This window comes from Canis lupus, chromosome 12 (assembly GCF_011100685.1).
Source record: "Canis lupus familiaris isolate Mischka breed German Shepherd chromosome 12, alternate assembly UU_Cfam_GSD_1.0, whole genome shotgun sequence".
NCBI lineage: Eukaryota > Metazoa > Chordata > Mammalia > Carnivora > Canidae > Canis > Canis lupus.
Genome location: NC_049233.1, coordinates 10211187 through 10235146, shown reverse-complemented (window position 1 = coordinate 10235146; position 23960 = coordinate 10211187).

Genomic DNA, 23960 nt, shown 5'->3' with positions numbered 1-23960 from the left:
AAAACAGGTGGAGTTTCAGTACCAGTAAGAAAGTGCAGGGAGTGTTCCTCGCAAAGGCGGGGAAAGTGGGGCTGGTGGCAAAAAATGGGTCAATGGGAGGGTGCGGTGGGTGGAGCACAGGAGCCTGGACCACCGATCACCTCTAAATCCTCAATCCTACCACCTGTGAGCACTAGCGCTCTAGTTGCATAACTGATACATAAACACATGCAGGACTCCAGCATCTATTTAGTGAATGTTAGCACTTTAAAAAAATGATGCGACTTACAAAGATATTTTATATGAAGCAAACAAACAAATGTTAGAAAGAATGAGAGAGAGAGAGAGAGAGAGAGAGAGAGAAGAGGACTCCTGGCCTTGGGCTAACATGTAATTCACATGTGGCCACCAAGGGCTCTGACAGGCTGGCCCCTGCCCCAGGGAGTTCTGCACAGAGCTCAAGATTGAAGAGGAACTTTGAATCTATTGAGGGTATTGGTTGCAGGTCCCCTGTTGCCCCCCACCCCCCAGACTCCTGCTCCCCACTCCACCTGGGTGCAGAGCCCTGCTCCTTGCAGTGGCAATGAGCAGAGACTAGGGATAAGGGCAAAGGGACAGACAAGAAGAGGATGGGCACAGGAGGTCATGGGCTCTCTTGCCTAGGAACTAGGTGTATTCACGTATGCACTCTCCTAATGAATCCCACAGTAGGTTTGGGAGGAAGGTGTTGCTTTTTATTTTTTTTCCCCTCCCACACGGGGGAACTGAGGCCCAGATCTGTTAGTGATCTACTCAAAGTCACACGGTAACATGAAGATGTAACCAGACCAGCTTCCTGACCTCTGATGAGGCCATTCTGCCAAAGCCTGGCCCACAGACAAGGCAGGAAACCAAACTACACTGGTTTGGTTGCTGCAGAGGCGAGCTCCTAGCAGTTTGTTTCCTGGCCTTGAGCCGGACTCTGTCTGTGTTTCCTCTCCGAACCTAATTACAGACAAAATGCAGGGGGTGGGGGGCACCCTTCTGAGGGAGAGGGAAGAGACTCTGGCTCCGGCTGACATAAATGTGTGAGGGTGTGCAGCAAATGTTTCCCACGCTGATTTCCTCTTTGTCTGGTTGTTGCTGACCACTGGGAAGGGACACCTCCTCCCTGCAGCTCCGCAAGATCACTCTTGGCCCACATTCCACTATCTCTATGTCCCTCCTGCTTGGAGTTGGCTCTGAGTTGTTCTCTGCTGAGTCAAAATGGGTCTGTGGTGCCCAGGGTACAGGAAGTTTTTGAGCAAACTCCTAAACCTCTAAAAGTCTGAGTTTCCTCCTTTCTTAAATAGATAATAATGGATCATTAATATGATTATTCTGGGAATAAATGAGTAAACCCTTCCAAACATTCACAGGAGTGCCTGTTACATGGTATCTCTTCAATGAATGTCTCTCATCGTTAAGAATCAACATCCACAATATCATGTGTACTTGACTTCTAATTATATATGTAGACATGGAATAGCAGTACAGCAAACTTCTCAAAGGAAATAAAAATAGAAGTTATGTCATTTAGAGTAGAACTTTCTAATCATGGCCCTGGTGCCAGAAACTATGTAGGGAAAAATGCTCAGTCGTTTTATATACAGATTAATATTTGGGCATGATAAAAAGATATGATAAAAAAGTTTAAAAGCAAACCACAGCTGCAAATTAAGGTTTCCTTCCTATTTGGCAGTTATTCTATTTCATATAAAAAAACAAGTCTTTTAAATAATAAGAGAAAATGAATATTTCAATAGGAAAAGGGAGTGGGATTATGAACAGGTACTTTTCTACAGAAGAAATACAAATGAATAATTTTAAGGAAAACACATCCAAAGTGGATATTTTCAAAATAAATACAAAACCACTCTTCTCATCAGATTGACGAAAGTTAAGAGAAAATGATGATAACCAGGATTGGGGAGATTTTAGGGAAAGACAATCACATATTCTGCTCAGTAAACATATTGATAACTGCCTTTCTGAAAGAGTGTAGTCAGATTAATCCAAATCTGCTTTAAAAAAGCGATCACCTTTGACTCAGGAGTTCTAAATATAGGAATTGAAAAAGGGTATGGTGGCTTTTGCAGTATTATGTGTTTTAAAATTTCATCAGAATCACACATATACATATTTTCAAAACTTGTAGCTCCAAAAATTGTACGTTATAATGTCACATTAATAAAAAAGTAGCAGTTCTATGCCTCAACATTCTACACCCCAGCTCTCTTTCTCCCTAGGGAGTCACTTTTTTTTTTTTAAAGATTTACTTATTTATTTGACAGAGAGAGAGAAAGCAAGCATGTGTGGGCTTGAGGGGGGTATAGAGGTAGAGGGAGAGAATCTCAAGCAGACTCCCCACTGAGTGCAAAGCTGGCTGTGCAATCCCACTACCCTGAGCCTAAATCAAGAGTAGGATGCTCAACTGACTGAGTCAACCAGCAGCCCCTCTAGGAGGGAGTTTTTATACTTATTGTGGATTTTTTATACTTATTGTGATACCAATATTTCTCTATTAGATGTGTAGGTATTATCCATGAAATGTGCCCTATGGAAGATGAAGTTTTCTCTCTTTCCCATCATGCTCTTGCCTATCCCTTCCTCCACCTTTATTCTCCCAACAGTCAAATAGAGTTACTGATAAAATTAATTTTTAGATTTTATACTTCCTGCCATGTATATGTATTTTCCATAGTCCAGTCATGTCGTTCATAATGATTACATTTCCTTTGTGGTACAGCTTTACATTTTTCACGAAGTTATTAATTGCCTTAATTTTAAAATTTATTTTATATTCTAGGCACCATCATTAATTCATCCTTAAACTCTATCCCCAAATGTAAAATTCACCTTAGTATGTTTGAACCTATCAGTTCATCAGCTGGCTTTGTTCCTCTAGCCCATCCCCAGATGGTCTAATGTCTTCCTGCCCCAGTCTGGACTAGCTTCCCCCTAGGCTTTTAGCACAGTTGCCTCCCTGACATATCCCTTGGCCTTTTCCTTGGGAATGCCCTTGGGAATGCCCTTGGCCCCATCCAGTGTTGAAAGTGCTCTCTCTTTCTCAGCCCCATGTCTAATTCTTTCTTTGTTTGCTCTCTTTTTTTAGGGTAAAGTTTGGCAAACTACAGCCTTTGAGTGAAATCTAACTCATCACCTGAATTTGTAAGTAAAGTAAATGCAGACATGCCCCTTCATCTATGTGTTATCTAGGGAACCTGTCATGCTGTAATGACAGCTGACGAATTATGACAGAAATCCTCTGGTCCATAAGTACAGGATATTTACAATGTGGCCCTCAACAGCAAATGTTTGCTGACTTGAGAGATGGAAGATGACAAAGAATGGAGAAGCAGCCACTGGGGAAATGGTGTCTCTGAAGGAGAGGCCAGAAGAATGAGAACACAAGGAATAAATGTAGGCTTAGTGGGAGAATTTCTTAAGTGCTGGATAACAAATGTGATTCTCTGTTAATAATTGCTAGAAGAGGTACAAACTATCTTACAGCATGGGCCAGATTTTGCTGGAGTAAGAAACAACCCCAGTTCAGTGGGTTCACACAAAAAATGTTTTTCCTTGCTCCTGTGAAGCCCATGTGCCCAGATGACTGTCCAGGGTGGGAGTCCGTTGTGAGTTGGTTCAGCATCTGAGGTACATTGACTTTGTGGATGTGCACATCAACATGTGCTGCTCTGGTCATCAAGACAGGGAAGAGAGTGGTGGAAAGTGGAGTTCTAGCTCTTCAATGGCTCTGCGGGAAGTGAGACACATCACTTCCACACATTGCACTAGCCAGACAGGTTGCCAAGGAGCTGCAAAATGTGAACCTTCCATTTCTCAAGGGGGAAACCAAATACTGGTCAGCAATCAGATGCCTGTCATATTTCTGTAAGAAAAATCCTGCAAGCTTCAGAGCTAGAAGGAAGAGAAAGTTACTTCCGGAGGAATGAAAAACTAGTTTCATTGATTTCAGAGCTTCCTGTTGCAACACCAGATGTCAGAAGACAAGGAATTGGTTTCTGTTGAGAACAAAGGGAAGCTTTGTCACTCATGACTTTTATGTCTCTCCTGACTGTGTGGGGAAAACCAGACGGTGTTACACATGGTGATAACCAACATCCTTCTTGTAAAAAAGTGATTTGAATATTGGCTTCAGGTCACTGATAGTTAATTTTTAAAAAAGAGCCAACAAATGGTGGTGGGAAGCACTGAGACAAATCCAAAGAAAGAAAGGTTTAAATAATTATGGCATCCTGGTGATAAAGCTGACCAAAAATGATGTCATTGTAAAATCATATTTTGTAATCGCTTGTTTTTTGTGAATATACGTGCAATTAATTTTTGTATGTAGATCTTACATCTAGCTAAGTTAATAATTTATTATTTCTAATTATTTGATTTACATCAGTGTAATTAAGTGTAAATTTAAAATATGCATATCGCATTAAATATTTTTTAAGAATATATTTACATTTAAGTGTGTGTGTGTATATATATATGCATATATACATATATATATATATAAAACAGAACATAAGCACATAGTGAAAAACAAGACTGTCTATCCAGAAAGGTGAAAAAATTTAAATATGATGAAATGAATAAATATGCTTTTGGAAAAAGATTTTTAAAAGGAAATACTTCTATGTGCCTTAGCAATGACAAACTAGTTGAAGTCACTAATATGAAATGTGCTGGGGTTCCTGACTGGCTCAGTTGGTGGAGCATGTGCAACTCTGGATCTCGGGATCATGAGTTTGAGTCCCATGTTGGGTGTAGAGATTACTTAAAAATAAATCTTTAAAAAAAAACTTAAAAAACACCAGATATTAAATCTATTAGAAAACATATGAATGAACGAATGAATGAATGAATGAATGCAATTCTATAATCACAAAAAGTAAAAATCCTGATTGGAGGACATACTAGTTTCCTAGGGCTACTGTTGTGAATCACCACAAACTGGTTACTTAAGGGAAATGGAGACAGGAAGTCTGACATCAAGGTGTTGTTAGGGCCACATTCCCTCCAGAGGTTTTAGGGAAGGATCCTTCCTTGTTTCTTTCAGCTGCTGCTGGCTGTTGGCATTCTTCCACAGGTGGTTCCATCATTCCCATCTCTGCCTCCATAGTCACATTGCTTGCTCTGTGTGAAACCCTATCTAATTGCCTCGGCCTCTCTCTCCTATAAGGAGGCAGGTGGTTGCATTCAAGACCCACAAGAGAATCCAAGATAAAAGCCATTTCTCAAGATCTTTAATTATCACATATTTTGCAATATAGAAGGGCAATACTCATAGGTTCTAAGGGATGAGGAAGGGGGCCATCTCTTCTGCCTTCCAGAAATAAATTTCTTTTTCTTTTTCTTTTTTTTTTTTTAGAGGAAAGTGTAAGTTAGAACTAGGTCAAGATTTGAAATCATCAGCTGGACAGCTAACCATGGACAATACTTGACTGGGTGTTTAAAAATCTACCTAGGAATCAGCCTAGGTGCTGATTTAGGTGTGAGTCCCAACATATTTGCAAGAGACGAATGGTGCTCATCAAATCTGAGCTATTACAAAGGAGCAAAAAAGTGAAATGCTTCCTGGCAGGTTATAACAAGATAAAGAGAAAGCTTAAATTCTTGTTAAAGCTTGACCAAAAAAAAAAAAAAAAAAAAAGGGTTAAAATAAAAAGATGTGTATAGCAAATTAGAAGAGTATATGGAAAGAATAATATATCATGACTAAATCACTTGTATTATGTGAATACAAATGTGTTTGGCTATCAAAGTTAGGTCAATGCTTGATTCTATTTGGTAAATCAAAGGAGAAAATTATATGAAGATATTGATCAATTGCAGAAAGGCATTTGATAAAATTCAACATCCATTCTAGACAAAAATTTTCCTGTTCTATAAATAGGAAATTGCTTTTCTAATAAAGAAATGACTTATTGAATTAATCAGCTAACATCACACTAGTGAGGAATCATGTTAAATGCTGGGATCAAGATAAAAATGCTCAATGACAAAAGTATTGTCGAAGTGTTTATGCACCAGCAAATGTAATTGCCCAGGAAAATAAAATTGGACGCATAAACTTTAAATAATAGGTCAAATTACTATGATTTTCTGGTTGTGTAGTTATGTACTTGAAAAACTCAAGGATACTAGCTGAAAAACCCATACAAACAAAAGGAGAGTTGTCAAAGAGAAACCAGAGCCTGGCAGTAGTTTAAGTGATAAAAAGATTTTTATTTAGGAACTACTGCAGTAAGGGGAAGAGAGACCTCAGTACAGAAGTGGGCTCAATTCGGAATATAGCACGGACCAGTGGGAATTTACGGCCAGGGAGCAGGTGGGGGTCAGTGGATGCAAAATTATTGAGAAGAAGTATCGGGATTAAGGAGCGCAAGGGCTGTTCTGGCTAAACCCACTCGACTTAACAGGATTTTTGATGAGGACTGGCCGGGGTGGCCAGACATCACTTAGAGGTGGCGGAGGATAAGGAACTCTGTCATATACTAATATTGAGGATATCCATGTCTTCACCTGATGGTGGGCTGCATCTCCTACACCTGAGCCCTGGGAGGACACAGAATTCATGCTGAGCTTTATAAGGAGCGTAGAACAGTATAAAGAGGAGGGTTCTTGCCAAAAACTGTACTTTACAAGGAAGTCCATCGATGGGCCTAGGAGAAGGTTCAGGAGCTTGACCAACATTTGATCAAGCAAAGACTATTTTCTCAGGGTTTGTTCATTCATTCACATGTACATGAGCCTACCATTCCAGTTGCAGGGAGTAGATTGAGACAGCATGCAGTCATGCAGCTTATACTCAGAGGAGAGTGTTTGGCGGGATGGAGAAAGTGGAGGGGAGAGAGAAAATTAATATACAAGTAAATAAATAGAAATAAAGTTATAGTAAGAGTAAGCACCATGCTGAAAATCATAAGATAGCCGATATTTAATTAAACATTTAAAATAATTAGCAATCTCTTACAACATCAGTAACCATTTTAGACACAGAAACATTTGGTAGAATTTGCCAGTGAGAGCATCTGGGTGTCTAGCTTCAAGAGAGGCTGAGAAATGGGTATTTAGTAAGACAAAATGCCACAAATATTTAAGAAAGAAACAATAAGTAAATAAATTTAAACTCTTTAAGAAAATAGACAACACATCCCAACTCATTTTATAAGGCCAGAGTTACTTTGATACAAAAAACAGAGAAGGAAATTAGAAGACAGAAAAATGACCAACCAGTCATTTTTCTGACCACGTGTATCCTGAGCAAAATATTAGCATACTGCGCTCGACAATATCTACAAAGGATAACATGCCCGGGTTTTGTGGCGCAGTGGCCTGGTGGTGTCTTGGGGGTGGCGGGGCTGGATGACAGCAGGTGGGGCACTGGCCCCTTGTGCAGGGACCAGAGGGGACCTCACACCTGAACAGATGGCAGCCTTAGGGGGCAAAGGAGGAAGAGAGAAAGGGAAAGCCCGACCTGGTAGGAAGCTAAACACGCCAGAGTGTCAGTCTCTTATTCTTCCAGCACCAGACTTGTCTTAATGGTTTCACTGACAAGGGATACATGCGCTTGTAATAAGGGCATGTTCATTTCTTTAAATGTCTGATCAAGGTGCCCCGCCCCCCCCACATATTTTTAAACCATTATTGTGGTCAAGAAGGGAAAAAATAGAAAAATCCTTTTTTTTAAAAGATTTAATTTATTTATTCATGAGGGACACACAGAGAGAAGCAGAGACACAGGCAGAGGGAGAAGCAGGCCCCATGCAGGGAGCCCGATGTAGGACTCAATCCCAGACCCCATGATCACGCCCTGTGCCAAAGGCAGACACTCAACCATTGAGCCACCCAGGCATCCCTCTTTTTTTTTTTTTTAAGATTTTATTTATTTATTCATGAGAGACAGAGAGAGGTAGAGACACAGGCAGAGGGAGAAGCAGGCTCCCTGTGGGGAGCTTGTTGAGGGACTTGATCCCAGGACCCTAGGCTCATGACCTGAGCCAAAGGCAGACACTCAACCACTGAGCCACTTAGGCGTCCCTAGAAAGTTTCTATAATTAAGAAAAAACCCTCAAAGTACTTGTACTTTCCTCTCTTGTAGAATATTGTAAAACTTTGATAAATATGACATTTGAATCAATGGAGTGAGAGTCTCATGTCTGTCCCAAATTTGTGCCAGACTGGAGTTATAAAAGGTTTTCAGACACATGATTTCCTTTGTTACCAAACCCTTCAGGCCTTTTGCTGTTTCTTCTCCTACTAGAAGACAAGAGTCATCCACCAGCCTCCCCTCATGTGGCATTTTCACCCGCAGGGTAGGCTGTACACCCTGTACCTGGCCCCTGGAGGAGATAGAATTAAAGCAGGGCTTTCAAAAATGTGGAGGAGTGATTGGTCTGATCCTGAGTGTGTATGCATGTGTGTGTGTGTGTGTGTGTGTGTGTGTGTGTGTGTTTGGAGGCCAGGAGTGGTCAGAGCGGTTGGGAAAGAAATAGCTCAGATCCACTCAACTCTCAGACATCTGGCCCCAAACCTATGCAGGGGACCCAGACCAGAGAGCCCCAGGCAGGAAGACCCAGGGAAAGTGCACCTCAGGGAAGGCCATTAGAGGGGACTCATGGGTGGCTCAGTGGTTGAGCGTCTGCCTTTGGCTCAGGGCATGATCCCAGGGTCCTGGGATTGAGTCCCACTCTGGGCTCTCTGCAGGGAGCCTGCTTCTCCCTCCCCTTCTCCCTCTGCTTCTGTCTCTGCCTTTCGTGTCTCTCATGAACAAATAAATAAAATCTTTTAAAAAAAAGTGAACTAGAGTTATTGACCTTATGGGTTCAATGGGAGAAAAGGTATAATTTCCTATTTTATGGTCAGGGAAACGGAGTCCCCTCTGTCCCCACAGCTATGCTGATGAGAGGGAGGAGGAGGCAGGTAGAGCTGCCCTTCCTTACCCCTCCTGGGGCTACTGTGGTTTGAGCTTCTCCCAGTTTCTTCTCATGTCTTGAATCCTGGTTTGGAGGAAGAAGGCAGGTACTCCCTACATGGTCAACAGAGTGGGATTCCAGAGGTACCAGGGACCACCCACAGCTATTTCCTTTACTAGGGCCACAGATGGTGCCATTCCCTGACGATGAACCCTAGTCCACACTTCCTGGCCTATCTCCCAGAGCCCGGTTCCCTTGGAGCCCTGTGACCCAGGCTTCTCTTGGGAGAGCCAAACCTCTGAAGAGGCGACCCTTCTCAGGACTGGGGACCAGAGACTGATTTTGGGTTCCAGCGTCTGCAGTTTCCATTCCTGGGGATGCCACTGAGCTCCGGCAGGTCTGAAGGCCCAGGTGCTGGGCACTGCCTGCACCTTTGGGGAGCCCAAGACCCCCAGCTCTGCTCGAGGGTGTTCACCCCACAGACACTTGTAGGGAGCCCACAGTGCAGGGAAAAGGCGACTCCACCCGCCAAGTGCTCCCTGTCTGCTGCGAAGGGAGGAACTCTGTCACACAGCAAAAAGCAGGTTAGAAGGACTGAGGACCAGAGGGAGGACAGTGTAAGAAGGAAAAAGGTGACCTTGGGAAGACTCGCGGAGAACGTCACACGGTAATGACGCTCTCCTGCCAGCAGGGGGCAGGGCAGTCCGTCCGTCCCAGGAGCGCTCTCCAGCCGACTGCAGTGGCATCAGGGGACAGGGCCTCGGTGCCCAGCCAGGCGACAACAGCCCACCTCCTGCTCCGCTCCCTGTCCTGCCCGAGGGCGGCACCGGCTGCAGAAGGAGCTCCGCGTGCCACCAATTCACCATTCACTGGGGAACCTTAAGGGAATCACCAAGGCTTCTCGTGCCTCAGTTTCTCCATGGTGAAATAGGGTTAGTGACCACTGCTTCACAAGGATTTTGTGGAAATTAAATGAGACCAGTGGTCCCCAGACCTGTCTGCACGCTGGGATCACATGGGGAGCGTCACCAGTACTGATGTCACACCACATCACTCTGGGCGAGGTTCTTCAGTCTGGGTGGTGGCTTAGGCCTTGATATATATATATATTTTTCACAAGCCCCAGGTGATTCTAAGGTGCAGACAAGCTTGGGAATTCCAGAGTTCAATACTCTTGTGACCAGGCTTTGTAAAGTCTCAGTTGCAAACCTGTGTTTGCTCTTTTCCTGAAAGTCCCTTTCCTTCCTACTTCATTTCCAGAAAATTGAAATGACATCCCCTCTCTCCTTGTACCTCCCGCGTAACCTCTCAAAATGGAAAACACAGATTTCCCTCACAATCTGAACCCGAGCTACTCAAACATTCCCTCTTACCACCTGTGCAAAATTTGTCCACGATGCACTAATTACAAACCCAGTTGTGACAAACCTCCTGTACCAAGGGAGATGGTCAGGGTGCTGTGAGTCTAGGAGGGAGTCGGGGGTCCCAGTGGTGTCTCCACTGTTCCCCCAAACGGAATCACCGCCAGAGGTGGATGGTTCAGGTGCCTGCGGGGCCCAACCAGCCCAGGTCCAACTTAGCTAGAATCCTTAGTAGCTGTAGCCCATTGTTGCATGTTTATTTACACCTTGTCTTCAATGTTCATGACAGTGCAGGAGGGAACTGTACTTTGTATCCAATATTGTGTGGAGCCCTAGTAACCTTCACACAAACCCACTCCCTATAGAGACCACTACAGGGGAAATAATGTGGGATTTGGCATTCAGGTGTTGAATACTGAGCTACACTTCTTGGAGCTGATGATAGGGGTGTGTGAAAGGGTGCAGGCACAACTGGGAGCTTACCTTGGGGTTGGACAGCCCTGATGCATTATCCTATGGTTCCTATTTGTTGTAATGGGTCCAGGCTCATAGTGTACATCTTGAGGGAGAAGGGGGAAGCTATGAGAGTACATGTGATAGATGTGCCTGTGTCATTTCAACCATGTGCCTTCCAGGCCAGGGGCTCTCTGCTATCCCTGGGGATCACGGGTACTTAAAGGCTGGTCAGGCCTCAGAGTCCCTCCCTGCCTTGGGCCAGTTCTTCCCTGGCTTGTTGGAGGTGGGCAAAAAAAAAAAAAAAAAAAAAAAAAAAAAAAAAAGCCAGGCCTCTGAGAGGATGAAGTGAAAGGAACTGAGGTTGAGAGAAGTAGGGTAGCCTCTTATTTCCACCTAGCTTCCCCCCATAAGTGCTGGGTGGGGGGTGGGGTGGGCAGGGGGAGCCAAGGGCAATCACAGTGCCTGGACCATCTGGCTGAGCAGGATTGAAGCAGGGATGCCCCCAGCAGCTGGAGGTTCCCCTGGGGGGCCCCACCTTCCCACTGCCCACAGAATCCATGCTGCAGACCTCACACTTACTCAATCAAGTCCTTTCTTTTCTCCATCTTGCACTCGATGTGCTGGGGCATCTGGGCAGAGTTGGGCTTAGCTCCCGGGTCTCTCCATCCTATAACCACCCTGTATCCCTCACTCCAGGCACCCTCACACTGGCAGAGGGCAGTATGACCCAGGAGTCCCTCTACCTGCTGCTGGTCCTGCTGCTGCTGGCCTTGGATAAGGGGCAAGGGGAGGAGAGTGGCTCCAGGGAAACAGGGAAAGGGAGGGAGGGAGTTTGGAGGTGAGGTTGGGTGGGGGTGCAGTACACTATGGGATGGTGGGCCAGGGAGGGCTGGGGGGGTTTGGGGTCACGCTCCGAGTGTGGCATCTCCCGTTCCTTAGCCTGACCTGAGGACTTGTTTTCTGGGTCCTGGGAACAAACCCAGGAGAATGAGCCTGTGTGGGCAGCACAGGGCCAGGTAGTCTCTGTGAAATGCCCATCTGCTTCCCTGGCATGTGAGTATAAGAACAAAACCTGGTATAAGGAAACAAAACCAGGTTATTGTTTGAAGTTAGTCACCAGCACCAGATCCCAGGTAACGGCGCAAAGCCCTCCATATTTATCTGGGACAACCCTTCTGCTGGCTTCTTCATTGTCATCATAACAGAAATCAAGAAGATAAGTTCTGGAATCTACTGGTGTAGAATAGACAGAGGAGGGGAGCATCTATATTCTCAAAAATATCAGCCTGGTGGTGACTTCAAGTGAGTTCTTTGCAGAGGGAAGGGGCCCTCCTGGGTGTCTGGGGAAATGAAGCCACTTGCCTCCCTCCCTAACCTCCTTCACCCAATCCCACTACCTCCTTGCTTGCTCCCACACTGATGTGGGCAGTTAGATCCTGAGTTCTCATATTTGGGTCATCACCTCTATCCTTGAGTTTCCTATCCCTAAATGTATAAGCTAATTTGGGACCCAATGGGGGTAAATACCCAGTCCACATGATGGCTTAGACCCAACCTCATCCACTGACCCCCAGAACTGTCCACCCCATGTAGGGTATAGGGTGTCTGTGTGGGGCCCTGTGGCTGAGGTCACCCCCAGACTGAGCACGCAGGTTGTTCAGAACCTGGGTCTGAGGCAAGACCAGAAAGATCTCGAGACTTTGAAGGTGAAAGGGCCAGACTTTTGGGACAAGTAGTCTGTGCCTTCTCCACAGGAGCACTGCTGACTCTCCCTGCCCTTGAGGATTTAGGGACCTAGTATCAGGCTTCTTTCTCACTCCAAGCCTCCCCCAGCCCCTGATTTTCTCTTCCTATCAGCTCTGGGAAGCTCCCTGCCTTGGACTCCAGTCAGTCCTGGCCTGAGGGACCCTGAGGCTGACCCTGGCCCCTCCCCCTCTTCCTCTCAGGCTTTGGGGGCTGGCCTCTCTCCCTCTGGGGAGTCTAGCCTGCCACTGCCTTCTCTGTTGTCATCAATCACACTTGCTTTTCCAGTGATAACCAGTTCAACCTTCATCAGTAGCTCTAAGCACTGGTAGGTCTGGGGTGTCGCCTAAAGAGGGGGGCTGGGAAGCTGCTGACTTGTGTGGGCTCTGGTTCAGGAGACCAGGGAGACAGAGATGTCTGAAAGGGGCCCTAAGGTCTCAGCTCAGTGCTGGACTAGGTTGGCAAGGGTGAAAGAGGGGCTCTCCCCCTCCCTCATCATGGAGCAGAAATAGTTATCAGGAATGCAAAAACTTCTATGAGTGCTGATTCACAGGCCAGAGAGATGAGATCTGTCCAGAGTCACTCAGCTACTTCAGGGCAGCAGTGGACTAGGATCCAGGCCTTATGTCTCTGGGTTTACTGCTCCTCTGGGGCTCAGACATTCTCCAGGGGCACCTCTGGGTAGTCCCGGCCCAGGTTTGCCTATTACAAACCTGGGGCGGGGGGTCTCTCCCTCTGCTTTTCTTCTGCTCCTATCCACTGGAGCTGTGGCCAGCCCTGAGAGTTGTGACCACACAAATGACAACTCTGATCATTTCTTTATTTTTCCCCTGGCCAACCTCTCCCTCCACCCCAGCTTCTTGGGTTCTCATGATTTTGTTCCGGATGGTCCCTGTGGCTGACCTCAGTGAGTTCAGGGTAGGTCTGGCCCATAAACAGACTCCAGCCCCATGCTGCGCTCAGGGGGTGCTCTTCCAGGCCTGGATCCTCCCCTCCTTTTTCCTGCTTTTCCCACAGTCTGCCAGACAGCGCTTTCATGATGCTGTTGTGTGCATTCCTTGAGACCAAGATCCTGGCTTTGACAGCCCTCCTCCTGTTTCTGACCTATAGAACGCAGGTGAGTGAGTGAAGGCCTGGAGTTACTTGGGGACCAAGGGAGCAGGGGAAAGTTTCTCTCCTGGGAGAGAGGCACTGCAGGACAGAAGCAGCCAGGAGTCACACAGGTGGCATTGTATCAATTATAACTAATCCCAATTTAAATATTCTTTACTTCGCCTGTTTCTGCACATGCATTTGGTGGATTTAAGCCAACATCTTCTTTGACATTCAAATTCATGTCCTTGGGTCATGTCCACCCACAGTAGCTGGGTTGTCCAGGTTTGAGGCCAGCCTCAGGTGTCCTCCCTTAACCCTCAGGTGTGCACACAGAGGTACGAGACACACGTGTGCATACACATTGGCATTCATTCCTTCTATCAGAGACCAGATCTACCTACCCTAAAGTCCCCTCTAAGGGTCCACCTAACCCTTGAGTGCTTAGCTCACACTCCAGAGCTCCCACTTCAGGACTTGGGGAGAAGGTGAGGACCTGATGAAGAGAGACTTCAGGAATGGAAAGGGGATGGGGCCGGAAGTGGGTCAGATGAAAGAGGTGTGGAACAGCCAATGAGTCTGCTTCTGAATCTCCTTCCCCACTTCTCAGGTCTCCACCAGTACAATGGGAGGAGCAGCAAAGACTGCCCCCAGCCCTAAGACCCCAGGGCCCTTGGGCATTCCCTGCTGAGCCTGGAGTCCCCCCATCTCCTCCTGCTCCTTCAGGACCACTGCGATCTGGGGCCTCCGAGAAAAGGTGTTCTTGTGCCTCTCTGGAAGACACTTCCCAGCACCTGAATCTACCGCGGTGGTGGCACCTCTCATCCCAGAGCTAAGGACCACCATGTTGCCTTCCCTGATGCCATATCCAAAAAGTGGGGACCCACCACATGGGAACTCTCTCTGTGCATCCAGGCCACCCCTCTCCTACCCTGTGGACCAAACCCAACTGGTAGGCATCCTCCCCCTACTCTGTGCCTCTCCTTTCATTCTCCAGGGTTTCCTGTTTCTCTTTGAAGCTCACAATTCAGCTGGTCTCCCAGTCACCAATACCCATTGCAGTTAGCTTTGGTTCCTCTTCCTCCCCATAAGGGAAATATCCTTTGTTCATACCATCTACAAATGTGATATTTGATATTTCCAAAAATGACACAAATTTTAAAAGTATGTGACAATGAAGGAAAATATTTCCATTCTATATGCCAGATAAAAGAGTTAACAGCTTTAGGACTAAAATCTTTTTCTCTTAAATAAATAAGTATCAGACAAATGTTTCCATTTTAAAAAGGGCTAAGGATAGGAACAAGTCAATTGTTACAGAAAAAAGAACAAATAATACATATGAACCTATGTCTGAAATGGCTGATGATCAGAGAGATGAGAAATGAAGTGAGACCCCACGCTTTCCCTATCAGTTCAAAGAAGATTAAAATAAATGGTAATCATATTCTGTGCTGGAGAGGTGTAGGGAAAAGGGAATTCTCATGAATTGTTGGAAGTACATAATTGATAGCCTCTTCCTGGAGGGGCAATGTGGTGATGAATTAAAAGGCAGAAAAAGTAATTTATTCATCCATTCCACTGTTCATGAATGTTTGGGTTCTTTCTCCTTTTGGCTTTTGTGAATACAGCTGCTATGAACAGTCAAAAAAAAAAAAGGCAGAAAAAGGAAAACAAAAGAAACACTGGCTTGTGAAGCAGCAGTTCTAAACAATTTTCTAAGTACTTTGACATGTGTAGTGATTGCTATTGTTTAAAAAGGAAAATAGTGGTGTGTCCACTATATGCTGGTTTTATTTTTTTATTTTTATTTATTTATTTTTATTTATTTATGATAGTCACAGAGAGAGAGAGAGAGAGAGAGAGGCAGAGACACAGGCCGAGGGAGAAGCAGGCTCCATGCACCGGGAGCCTGATGTGGGATTCGATCCCGGGTCTCCAGGATCGCGCCCTGGGCCAAAGGCAGGCGCCAAACCTCTGCGCCACCCAGGGATCCCTATATGCTGGTTTTAAAAAGTATGCCAACAATACCTGAGTTAAAAAAATAACAAAAATAAAAAGGCAAGTAATTGTACAAGACTCAAAAATCCAAAGCAGTCTTGTGCTCTACCACTCTCTGTCCCAGCTCCCATTCTTTTGAAGGAATCCACATCTTTTATCTACCAATTCTTATATTTACTTCTATATTTGTGGAAGTGAAGAAACAAAGCTTATACTGCTCTTCGTTCATTTTCCAGTTTTTTTTTCATTTTCCAGTTTTTGATATTAGCTGCTAATCTCCACTAATGAGGATGAAAATTGGATCACTTAACCCATCACTTTCCTACCCACCCCCATATGCTCTCTCCCCAAACCACAATATAGTCAAATCACAACTGTCCATAAGAAGGATATTCAGATTTCACATTTTGGAACCCTGTAGATACTTGTTTTTTAGCTTAGCCATGGAATGAATGTATTATGATTATGTTTTCTTTTAAGTATAATTTTTTTAAAAAGATTTTATTTATTTACTCATGAGAGACACAGAGAGAGGCAGAGACATAGGCAGAGGGAGAAGCAGTCTCCCGCAGAGAGCCCGACACAGGATTGGGTCCCCGGACCGGGATCACGCCCTGAGCTGAAAGGCAGCCCCACAGCTGCTGAGCCACCCAGGCGTCCCTCTTTTCAGTGTCATTTTTATCACCCCCCAGCTTACCTTATTTTCATTTGTTTTCTTTCCTACCTATTCACCGTTAATTCATTTGTAAACTCTCTATCAAGAATGTAGATTTCATCTGAGAAGTTCAAACACATGAAGTCACACGTTAGATTAGTTCCCTTGAGATGCCCCTGACCTACTGGTTGTCCTCCTGCTGCACTGGCTTCCTGTAAGCCCGGACCCACAACCTCCTGTGATTTCTACTCACCATCTTCTTGAGCACTCTCTTGGCTTGCTCTCCTGAATTTCCTATCTTTCTGTTTCTGAGTTTAATTGGAACATTCCTTCCAATATCTTCCCTTTCTTTTGAGAAGCCCAATGCCATTTACATTTCTAATCCACTAATGAGGATTTTTTTTTCTCTTTTTCTCTGATGCTTTTAGGATCATTTCTCCTCCTTCCTCTCATCCTTTACCACATTCTAAAATTCCATGCTGATGTGTATTAATGCAGATCTTTTACCATTTATTTTACTGAGCACCAGTGGGCCTCTTCAGTCTGGAAAAATCATATCCTTAATTTTGAGGTGCATTTTCTTCATTTCTTTTATAATCTTTCTTCCATTTTCTGTTGTTTTTTTCTCCCTTTTTATGAAACTTCTATTACACAAATGTTAGCTTTTATAGGCATATTCTCCAAATCTCTCATTATTTTGCCCTTTTACTTTTCGTCTTTCTTGTTTACATTTTTTATTGAGGTTGACATTTAAACATTTTTTTTTAAGTTTTATTCATTCATTTGACAGAGAGAGCACACAAGCAGGGGGAGCGGCAGGTAGAGGGAGAGGGAGAAGCCGGCCTCTCCCCTGAGCAGGAAGCTGAATGTGGGGCTTGAGCCCAGGGCCCTGGGATCATGACCTGAGCCAAAGGCAGACACTCAACAGACTGAGCCACACAAGAGCCCTGAGGTTGACATTATTAATTACAATTTTATGTACAGTGAAATGCACGAATCTGAAGTGTATAATTTGATGAGTTTTGACAATTGCATGGGACCCGCTTCCATATCAATATATAGAACATATTCATCATCACTGCCAGAGGCAAGCATCACTCTGATTTCTTTCACGTAGATAACCTTTGTCTCTTCTAGAGTTCCTTATAAGCAAAATAATAGAGTATGTACTCTTTTGTGTCTGGCATTTTCACTCACTACAGTCTTGCTGAGGTTCATCCATGTTACTGCATCCATGTTACTGCACATTAATTTCTTTCTGTTCGTAAATCATAAGAATGTAGAATAGACTGCCTTTGTTTATCTACTTACCTGTTGACATTTGAGTTACTTGGCTATTATGAATCACACTGCTGTGGTCATTCTTGAACAAGTCTTTTTATGGACATCCATTGTAATAGTTTGCAGGGCTACCAGAATGTTCCCTAACAACAAATTGTTTTCTCACAGTTCTGGAAGCTAGAAGTCTGAGGTCAGGGTATGCGTAGGGTTGGTTTCTTGAGGACTCTCTCCTTGGTTTGTAAATAGCTGTCTTCTTCAGCCTGTGTCTTCACATGGTTCTTCATCTGCACTTATCTGGGTCCTCATCTCTTCTTATAAGGACACCAGTCATATTAGATTATGGTCCATCCTAATGACCTCAATTTACTTGCTTCTTTAAATATCCTAACTCCAAATACAGTTATATTCTGAAGTACAAGGGGTTAGAATTCAAACATGAGTTTGGGGGGACTCAATTCAGCCATGACATGTATTTTCCTTTCTTTAGGTTAAATACATAGACATGGAATTGCTGGGTGATAGAGTAAGAGTATGTTTGACTTTATGAGGAACTGCCAGACAAATTTCCAAGTTACCATTTTTATACCAAACAATATGTGAAAGTTTCTTGTTCCTTTATGTCCTTGCCAACATTTGATATTGACAGTCTTTTTAATTCTCCCTATTCTAATAGATGCATAGAGAAGTCTCATTGTAGTTTGACTTTGCATTTCCCTGATGAGTGATGATGATGAGTATGTCCCCTGTACTTACCAGCCACTACCATATCCTCAGGAAGTGCTTATTCCAGCTTCTGCCTATTTTTTTTTGGATCATTTTTCTTTCTAGTATTGGGTTCTAGGAATCCTTAAATATTTTGGATATAAATCTTTTTCCGATCTTTGAATTACACATATTTTGTCTCAGTCTGTAGCTAGCCTATTTATTTTCCTAATGGTGTCTTGGAGGAACATTTTTAATTTTGATGAAGTCCAATTTCTTTCTTTCTTTCTTTCTTTTCTTTCTTTCTTTCTTTCTTTCTTTCTTTCTTTCTTTCTTTCTTCCTTCCTTCCTTCCTTCCTTCCTTCCTTCCTTCCTTTCTTTCTTTCTTTCTTTCTTTCTTTCTTTCTTTCTTTCTTTTCTTTCTTTTTTTAATGTTGAATGTTTTCTAAGTCCTAAGAATCTTTGACCACTCTAGTGTTATAACAGCATTTGTAAATGTTTTTCTTCTAGAAGCTTTACAGCTTTAGCCTTTATTTTTAGATATATAATCAATGGCTACTTAATTTTTGTGTATTGAGGTTCATTTATTTCCATGTGGTTATCCAGTTGTTTCAGCATATTTGTTGAAAAGATTTTCTTTCTCCACTGAGTTACTTTACCACCTTCATAAAATATCACCTAAATATATAAAGTAGATCTGTTTCTAAACTGTCAATTCCATTCCACAGATCTATTTATTTATTTTTTGGCTAATATGATATTCTTTTAATTACTGTTGCTTTATAGTAAGTTTTAGAATCAAGTAGTGCAAGTCCTTCAAGTTTTTCTTTTCACTATTTTTTTCCTGGTTATTCTAAGTCCTTTACTTTTCCATAGAATTTTAGAATCAGCTTATCAATTTCTATAGGAAAATTCTTTTTCAGGCATTGTGTTGAACTTATAGATCAATATTAGGAGAATGGGCTCCTTAACAGCATTGTGTCCTCCAATCCATGAATATAGTATGTCTCTTCATTTATTTGGTTTCTTGGGTTAGTGCTTCATATTTCTCTGTTAATTTTCATCTTTTTTTGTTCTTTGGTTCTTTCCCAAGCATTTTGTCAGTATTATCTGCCAATTCTATTGAAATATTCTTATTTCTATTAGATGTCTAATTGCAAAAGATACTATTTTTGTTCTTAGAAGAGCCTCTTTGTCTAGTATTCTGTTCTAGTTTCATGGATGTCTTCTCTTTTCTTTCTAAAGATATGAGTGAAGACTTTTAAATTGCTTAATTTAAGCCCCTGTGTTATCTATTTTCCTCATGTTCCTTTGTATATGTTTACATTTTTGTGCTATATATTAGAGGATTTCTTTATTTCTACTTATTATTTATATTTTTCTGTACATTTGCAAATTTTTAAAGATGAAAAGTTAGAGAGGAAAGACTGCAGCATAAAAGTGGTAAGGAATTCTGTGTGTGCGTGGTTTTCTGAATGTTGGATTATACTCTGGAATAGAGTTTCTCAGCTTTGGCATGATCAACATTTTGGGCCAGATAATTCTTTGTTCAGGAGGCTTTCCTATGCATTGTAGGATATTTAGCAGCATCACTGGATTTTCCCAGTAGATGTATGTAGCACCTTCTCTTCAGTTATGAAACCAACCACTTCTCTAAACATTGACAAATTTTTCCTGGAGGGATGAAATCACCTACAGTTGAGAATCACTGACTTAGATTAATCAGGCAAAAGCCTCTGTACTTTTTGAAGGATATCTCGTTCTCAGTATCTCTAATACTTTTCTCATAAACTGGTCATCTCCCTTTACAAACGAGTCCCTCTAATACTTCTATGTGAGTTAGGGAGAGTGTGGAACCTCAGGTGCCAATATTCTTGGATCATAGTTGCTGCTATGATTAAGTGATCATGATATAAAATACAGATATTCCTTGACTTAGGACAAGATTATGCTCCAATAAGCATATTGTAAGTAAAAAAATGAATTTAATACACCTAACCTACAGAACATCATAGCTTAGCACTATCTTAAAAGTGCTCAGAACACTAACATTAGCCTACCAGTGGGCAAAGTCACCTAAGATGTAGAAGAAATTTGAAGTGAAATAAACCGTGTGTGCTAATCAAAAGGAAAAAAAATCAATGAAGAGATCTGTATCTTATGGTTAGGATAGACTCCTTCATGCTGGAGTAATAAATAACCTTCAGGGGCTCCCACAGCCAAAGATTATTTCTCTCCTGTGCAATGTCTCCTGAGGGTCCAGGCACACTTTCACACTTTCACACACTTTCACACTTTTCAATTCTGTCCTCCAAGTTTAGCTACTTCAATCTTACAGCCCCTCAAAATCAAATGCTTCTACAGTGGGAGAAAAACTGCCAGAAAGATACACAATTCAGTGCTCCTATCTGGAAGTGACATTACATTTACATTTCTTTGGGTGAAAAAAGTAATATTGCCTTATCCAATTCCAAGGGGACTGAGAAATATGATTCTCCCAAGTGTCTAGAAATAAATGTAAACTGAATACTGCTGAATGGTAGTAATGCCAAGCATATACCTCTTGGCATATCTAGCAAAAACGTTTTTTTCTATGATAACTAAGAAAAATCTATAAGCATTAACATTGGAAGGAGAAAAGGGTTAGCACTAAAGGACTTAATAACGACCTTGGTTTCAGAGTTTTCTGCCACTGCACTAAATGCTAGAAGTCAACAAATTATCCTTTCTTGAGAATAGGGGGAAATATTATGAACCAGCGATTTTCTGCCTCATTAAATTGTCCTAATTTTGTAAAGACAATCTAAAGAGTTTTCATACGAAAGAACCTAAGGTACCTTTCTTTAAAAACATAGATTGAAGATTTGCTTCTATTTACTGAGGTAAAAAGTAAAAAAGGAAATGAAAAATGAGGCAGCAGTGTTTAAAAGTCCAGAATGAATCAGAAAGCAGTCAGACTATAAATGTGAGCTCAAGTAGCTGCTATAATTCTGTGTTAAAAATAAATAAAACTTACATTTGTAATTGTTGCTAGTGTACAGAAACATAATTGAGTTTTATATTTTGATCTTGTGTTTGGTGACTTGATAATCTCTGTTATTATTTCTTTTTTTTAAAGATTTTATTTATTCATAGAGACAGAGGGAGAGAGGCAGAGACACAGGCAGAGGAAGGAGAAGCAGGCATCAAACAGAGAGACTGACGTGGGACTCCATCCAGGGTCTCCAGGATCACGCCCTGGGCTGCAGGCGGTGCTAAACCGCTGTGCCACCTGGGCTGCCCTCTGTTATTATTTCTAATGATTTATTGTATGTATTTTTGGAAGTTCTTTAAAATTTTTTAAAATTTAAATTCAATTAATTGACATCTAATGTATTATTGGTTTCAGAGGTAGAGGTCAGTAATTCATCAGTCTTATATAACACCCAGTGCTCATTCCATCATGTGCCCTCCTTAATGCCCATCACCCAGTTATCCCATCCCCCCCCCCCCCGGCCCCTCCAGTAACCCTCGGTTTGTTTCCTATGATTAAGAGTCTCATGGTTCGTCTCCCTCTCTGATTTTGTCTTGTTTTATTTTTCCCTCCCTTCTCTCTGTTTTGTTTCTTAAATTCCACATATGAGTGAGATCATATGATAATTGTCTTTCTCTGATTGACTTATTTTGCTTAGCATAATACCCTCTAGTTCCATCCATATCATTGCAAATGGCAAGATTTATTTTTTATTATTATTTTTCTGAGAGCTGAGTGTAGCTCATTGTGTATATATATATACCACATCTTCTTTACCCATTCATCTGTTGATAAACATCTAGGCTCTTTCCATAGTCTGGCTATTGTGGATATTGCTGCACAAACATTGGGTGCAGGTGCCCCTGCGGATCACTACATTTGTATCTTTGGGGTAAATATCTAGTAGCGCAATTGCTGGGTCATAGGGTAGCGCTATTTTCAACTTTTTGAGGAACCTTATTTTTGGAACTTCTACATAGATAATCATATCACTTGCAAACATTGTGAGTTTTATCACCTGACTTAGATCCTATGACTTCTGGGTTTCTTTACTTTTTTTTTTTTTTTTTAAGAGAGAGAGAGACAGAGAGAAAGAGAGAGAGAGAGAAGGAAAGAGGGAGCCAAGCCATTCAGGGAGCCAGGCTTTCTCCATCTCATGGCTCTGCTATCCTAAGTGTTCAGTGTCCTGTGCTTCCAGCGGTGGATAGCAAAGAGGAAGTGTGGCTCATGGGAGAGTCTATAGCCAGGTCTGGAACAAATCTGGACCAGCACACATCACTTCTGCCTCCATTTTCTGGGCAAAAATGGGGTCTACCTGAGGATCCAGGAAGAGAAGAAAATAAGTTTCTGTGAGCACAGAGTAGCTCTACCTCTCTGCCTTTACCTTTGTCATTTCCTTCCTTCTTACTGTTTGGTGTTTGCCGAAAGATAGTGCCAGTTACATTCCCCACCTCCACTCCCATCCCAGGAACCAACGAGAGTGGCCTTTCCTTCAGTGTCCTCACAGTGTCTGTCATTCCTTTTTTTTGTCAATCTGGTGGTAAAATAAATATATCCCCTAGTCATTTTAATTTGCATTTCTTTGGTTGTTAGCTATGTTGAACAATTTCACATTTCCTTTTTGTCCATTTGTGTTTCTTCTTTCATGAATTTATCACTGACATTTTACATCCCTCTTCTATAGATAGGATTATAAATAACTTTCTGGTTGATTTCAAAGACTTCTTACATATTACATGCAACAATGTTTTGAATATATGTTCATATATAGATCTTTTTTCTTAGTTTGTCTTTTTACTTTGTGTTGTTTTATTTTATGTTATAATTTTTTATATTGTCAGATTTTTCAGTCTTTCTTGTATGGTTTCTGCTATCAGGTCATGCTAAAAGTGTTCTATTTTATTACCAGCTTAAATACATATTTCATATAATTTGCTTCTAGAACTTTTCTAACTAGTATCCTTCTAGGAAAAAGATAGAGTTAAAAATCAAGCCAATTAATGGAGCTATCCTACACCTTTCTCTTATTCTCTCATGGCTAATCCATGAGCAAACCCCATAGTTTCTCCCTATCAAGTTTATCTGGTCAGTTATCACCATCTCTACTAGGCCCCCCCCCATCATTTCTCACGCAGATTTTTGCAATAGCTTCCCAGCTAACTTCTCTGCATCTATCCTTGCTTCCCTACAGTGCATTGTCCATATAATAGGAATAACCCTTTAAATCTGTAGATAGGCTCCAAACCTTTCAATGGCTTCCCTCCCCACAGTAAAAGACAAATTCATAAAATGGTCCATACGGTGCCCTGAGATCCAGTTCATCCCTCTCCCTGACCCCCACCCCTAAGACTCTTCTTTTCTAACTTTCCTCTGACTATACTCAACTCCTTGCTGTTTACTGACCATACTCTCACCTCCAGATCTGTGTATGTTTTATCCCTCTGCTTGAGTGTTCTTCCTCCAGAGCACTAGATGACTTGTTCCTTCCCTTCTTTTATGCTTTTGCTTAAATGTCTCCCTATCAGTGAAGCCTTCTCATTCCCCTGTAGGAAACAGCAGCTCACTACTCCCAGATAGATGTCACCTTCCGATCAGTCAGGGTGTGTTTGGGAAAGTGGATCACAAATCATTCAGGATTATGGGAATTATAGGGTGCAGACCCTACACATTGGTGAAATCTGGGGAATAAATCTGTCAGGTGGACTTGACAGCTGGGCCTGGGCCTA